The following is a 5,793-nucleotide window of genomic DNA, read 5'->3' on the forward strand; positions in this document are numbered from 1 at the left end:
GAAGCAGAGCAGAGTCTGACCTCACTTCCTCTTCCGCCCAGAATTCTATTCTGTTTACTCCTCCCATCTATGTTCCAGCCATGAGGCCAAGCAGCTGGTTTATTATAACTTAACCAATGAAATCAACAGATTGATATATGACACTCCCACATCACAATCCATCCTCTAACACACTTTGTAAAATCCCAGTGGAGATCCAATTACCATTATACTAAATCTGACTTGTTGGAGTTGAAATGACTCTTCCTCCATGGGTACTGTATGTCTCTCTCTCTCTTTTACATTATTATAGTCTTCAGAGAAGTCTACACTTTTCCCCAAAGGAGTCTTCTGGACATGTTTTCTTAGCTTTGCTCCTAAGTAGTTTATAGTTTTTCTGTCATTTAAAATGCTATGTATATTTTAAATATTATATACACAAAGAGAGCATTTATTAGTATACATATACAGATTATTATTTATATGTAGGAAGTTTGTGTTGGCCTTGGATTTGACAAAGCTGCCAAATTTTTTTATTGCTTTTTATAGTCTGTTGACGGTTCCTGCAGATAGTTACTTTTCAGGAGAACAATGATCATCTTGGTCCCTCTGTGACTTCTCCTGATCTTCCCGTTCTTCTTGCGTTGACTACAATGGCTAGTACAATGTTGGTTCTAGCTGTTAATAATGGGTTCTCACTGCTCTAGAGACAGTGGGACCTGGGAGAATAGAGTCTATGAATGAGGCAGACCAAAGTCTCATGCTGAAACCGACTTTGTTTAGATCAGACAGTTTATATTTTGATGGCCAAGAAAGGTCATATGAGCCAAGTTCACATGAGTTCAAGGAGCTGAATAGCATAGCAAATGGCAATGGGTAAGCTGAAGCAAACCCACTCCTATTTATTACACCTGGGAGGGGTACTAAAGCGTGCTCCAAGAACAATCCTGTCCTTTGGAGGACTGAAGTCATAAGACTCTTATCCTGGTTTCTTGGAGTTTTCTCACAAAGAGGCAGCATTCTCCTCACACGGCTTCATTCAAGGGCCATGTTCAGACATGGAGTTCAGGACTTGGAGACATCAACGGTTACTGCACTGGAAACGTGCTCCCTGATGTCTAGCTGTTGTAGTGCTACAGTATGTTAGGTAGTCTGTGGGGAGAGGAAAGTCACCTACAGCCTGACCCATCTACTGTGAAGACAGCTCACCTGGTTAGATATGCCCATCGGTGCAATTGTGGCACAGATGTCTTGAGGGGCAACTAACAGCTAGTTGTCTGATTAGATTTAAAGGAAAGAGCTATAAACTTAACTAAGAACCGTGACTAGAGAGGTCATAGACCCTAGAAGAGAACCTACAGCTATCACTTTGCTGAATAGGTAGAGTATCCACCTGCCATCTAAATATTTACCTTTATAGCTAGAGACTAATACCACCTTCACCTCTCAGCAGAGAAGCTTCTTTTTGCATTGATCAGAGAGCAACACATTGAACCCCAAATAACCAAAGCGCAGAGGGTAGGTGACTGTGGAGTGATCATCCCCAATGGAACACCTCCATTACATTTCCCACAAGGCTCAGGGAGTACTGCAGACGAGGGCGGAAGACTGCTGAGAATAGTGTCTTCTGGACACGGTAGGCAACTACACTCATGGACTCTCAACAACTGTGGCTGCTGACACAAGACCTACACAAGATAAACGTGGTCAATATCTCAGCAATGGGAGGGGACTCACAAGGCTCCACCCCGGACTGAGAAGCTAAAGACAGTTGATAGCAATAGCTTCTTCCATCTCCTAATACAGGCTTTCTTATATATAAGAGGGTGTGGCCCAGATTAGAGGTGGGGTTTTGTGGCTCTGCTTCTTCCTCCAGATCATCGGTCCATGAGGGTGGAGGGAGCCCAATGGGGAACAGGGTTCAGATGGCTGTGAATAAGATGGAGACAGCCCTCCAGGAAATGACTTGGGGAAGCAGCTCAGCTTTAGTCCAGAGTAAATGTATGGTGCTCCTATCACAAGGCTTTGTATGCGGCTGCAGAGTCCTATACCAAAGCCTAGTGCAAGTCCTAGTTACCATGTGTGCAGAAGGGGACTTCTAACAAAATGGTGCCAAGGATCATGCTAAAAAAAAGATAAACCAGGATCCAGGTTTAGAGACAACTTGCAGATAAGGCCAGTCCTCTGGACCCAGGAGCATTCTCCAGATTAGGTAGAGAGCAGGAAGTCTCACTGTGGGGTGGGAGATCCCCATGTCAATGAGCTTTGGAAAAAGTTGCCAGGCCATGATAGACTGCAACCTCTGACCATCAAGGCCTTCCAATGGGTTTTTCCTAGCTCAAATGATCCAGACTAAAGGTGTGTCTTCACACCCCAAGATCTGGATTAAAGGTGTGACTTTTCCCTGCTCAAAAGATCTGGATTAAAGGTGTCTTCTTACCTCAGATACCCGGATTAGAAGTGGATCCTCCTACTTCAAATGAAGCAAAAATCCCTCACGGGTGTGCCCTCTTTTTTTGAGTTTTAGTTAATTCCAGGTGTTGTCAAGTTGACAATCAGGCACAGTCAACAAAATGATTAAGAACGCTGGCTACTCTTTGCAGAAGTCCTGGGTTTGTTTTCCAGTACCCACATGGTGGCTCACAACTGACTAAGTTCTAGAGGATGTGACAGTCTTCTCTGGACTCTGAGCACAGCCTCATTCACACGTGCACGCAGCACCCTATGTATACACTGAGTTAAACACAACAAATCACAGCGTTAAAAATGAAAAGATGTTAGGTTGTTATCATACACCAGTAGGGAACTCTTCTAATTCTGATTTAATTAGAGCATTTATTGTGAACGGGTGTTGAATATTATCAAGTACTTTTTTTTTTTAACAATTTATTGAAATGATATTGCACTTATTTTTCTCTCTTATCTGTTAATGTGATAAATTATAACAGTAGAAGTTCTAATTTCCAACCATCACAAACTGTCCTCATTAGCACTGCTGTGATAAAACTTATTTGATGATAGTGTAAATGTGTGTACATGGTGGCAAGCAGGCAGTGGTTCCCAAAGGTACTGGCACTCCAATCCCGGGGACCTGTGAAAATGTTACCTTACAGGAACGCAGGAAGGTTCCCCCTGAAAATAATATTACAGACTTAAGGATGGGATGGGTTCCGTGTAATGAAGAGCCCTTGAAATCAGAGGAGGAAGGCAGAATTGAGGGTCAAAGAACAAGATTCTATCAAGATTCTATGAATGAATCTTGTATGAATTCTATCTTGTATGAACAAGATACAATCTGAGGTTGCTGGCTTTGAAAATGGAAGAAAGCCTTTAGCTGGGGGATGATGGTGGCAGTAGCCCTCAGCTGACAGCCAGCAACATAGATTACCCCACCCTAGGGGTGTAAGGGACTGACCTCCTCAAACTACCTAAGGGAACTGGAATGGGATTTCCCCTAGAGCTTCCAAACAGGCATGTGTGTGCCCCTGACAGTCGTGACCTACAGAAACGTAAGAGGACGAGTGTCTAAGCCTCTGTTTTCGCCGATATGTTACGGCATCAGAAGAAAACAAATGTGCATGATCAACGTTTCACGCTCATTGTCCGTACCTTATTCAGTTCCATGCTTGTTTGCCCAGGGGAGGGTTTGTCGCGTGCGCTCTCTCCCTCTGCTCCCGTGTGCTTACCGACACACAGAGCAAATGGAGGGGAGCCCTTGTCTGTTCACTCCAGAACTGCTTGCCTATTTCTTGGGTATCTGCCATAACTCACTTGTTAAAAATCACTTGGCTTTGCTCTATTTTTAAGTTTATCTTCATTTTATCGCAGTATAATATATGTGCATATTGAAAAATCAGATGGTACCACTTGTAATAAAACCCCACTCGAGCCGGTTCTTACCCACCCTCTTCTGGAGCCATCTCAGCCCAGTGCTTGAGCCGCTGCGTTGATTGAATGTCTCCATTCAGACTTCCGAGAGCTGTGCTGCAATAGCTTGCTGTCGCAACAGAACACCACAGACACGGTGTCTTAAAGAGGCACACACTCATTTGCCTGTTCCTCTGCTGGAAATGAAGTCGGAGTCTCAAGGGACCATGGACAAAATGCTGGCGGAGCTGTTCTTCCTAAGGCCCCAGGGACAGTGCTTCCCCATCTCTTCTGAGCGGTGAGACTGCTTTGCAGTCTGTTCTATCGTTGTCTCCGCGTTGGAGATATTTGCAATCATCATCAAAGCCAGATTGCTGTTTGCTTCCACCCACAAGCACACACAATGTAATGGGGTTCATCCGGGGACATTTGTGGGGTCCACGGTTTTGGATCCATTCCATCTTGACTAAAGGTCAGAGAGTTCAAAGCTATTCTTGCTTCTCACGGATGAATGACGGGCTGTTTGATCAAAGGTGGGGCTACTTGATGCTTTGCTCATCAAAGGCCAGACACCAGGATGTTTGATTAGGGCGTGGTTACCAGGTGTTTTGAGAAGTAAGCAGGTAATTGCGCTTGCTTGTTCTTTTATCACGCAAGTCCTGTGCCCTCCCCTTTTGACTGGGGAATAGAAGGGCTGTGAGGGATAAACTCAGGGCTTTTGTTACAGTCTCCACTGGAAGCCTCCTGACTCTGCCGCTGTCTGTTTCTGTCCTCAATGCACACTCCCCTTCTCAGGACCACGTGGACAAGTCGACCAATCACAACAGACATTTAGGGATAGTCCAAGAAAATCTCCTCATTTTAAGAGTTTGAATTTACTTAGACGTCTCTTTTGCCATTTTACTAGTATACACAGGCCCCAAAGGGAAAAAAAAAACACTCCCAAGAGCATAGTTTGTAATGAGAATTGTAGGGAGATGAGTCTAGAATAAAAGACCTCAGAAAGCCAGCAATGTATGGGCCTTATATGGGCCCTGATCCAAATAAAGCATTTTTAAAATCTGTGAGGTTAATGAGATAACTGGAAACTGGAATACTAGATTCTGATGGCATTGTTTAAGAATTTAAAAACTCTTGTGTGTGTGTGTGTGTGTTGTGTGTATATATAGGAGTGTGTATGTGTAGGCATGTGTGAGTGTTGTGTGTGTATATAGGTATGTGTGTTTATAGGCATGTGTGTTGTGTGTATATATAGGCGTGTGCATATGTATGCATGTGTGTGTAGGTATGTGTGTGTACATGTAGGTATGTATGTATAGATATATGTGTGTATGTGTAGGTATGTATTTGTAGGTATATGTGTGTATAGGGGTGTGTGTGTGTGTGTGTGTGTAGGCATGTGTGTGTAGTCCTCACGTACAAGCCGTGGCATGTATGTGCAGATCAATGAACAACTTGTAGGAGCCAATTCTCCCTTCACTATGTGAGTTACGAGAACTGAACTCAGGCTGTTAGACTTGACAGCGAGCCCCTTACCTAGGCTATCCTGTTGGCTTGATACTGTCTAATTTTAGTTAGGTAGAGTAAAGGTGTTATAGTGTATTTTTTAGGCCCTTATCTTTGGAAGAGCCACATTGACAGGACAGGAAGCATGAACTTAGCATGTAGATGTGTTGAGAAGTACCACAATTAGATCATCATCGAGGCTGGGTGTTAGGAACATGAGAGTTAAACAGACATCTATACTTTTGTTATTTTTTATTTTTGTTTTTGTTTTTTGAGATAAGGTTTCACTGTGTAGCCCTGGCTGTCTTGGAACTTGCTCTGTAGACCAGGCAGGTTTCAAACTCAGAGATCTGCCTACCTCTGCCTCCTGAGTGCTCGGATTTAAGGCGTGTGCCACCACCTCCCAGCTTGTTGTCTGAGGTTTTCTGTCCTGCCCAGTTC

Source organism: Alexandromys fortis, unplaced genomic scaffold (assembly GCF_014885135.2).
Source record: "Alexandromys fortis isolate MF-2015 unplaced genomic scaffold, M_Fortis_MF-2015_v1.1 scaffold_25, whole genome shotgun sequence".
Classification (NCBI taxonomy): domain Eukaryota; kingdom Metazoa; phylum Chordata; class Mammalia; order Rodentia; family Cricetidae; genus Alexandromys; species Alexandromys fortis.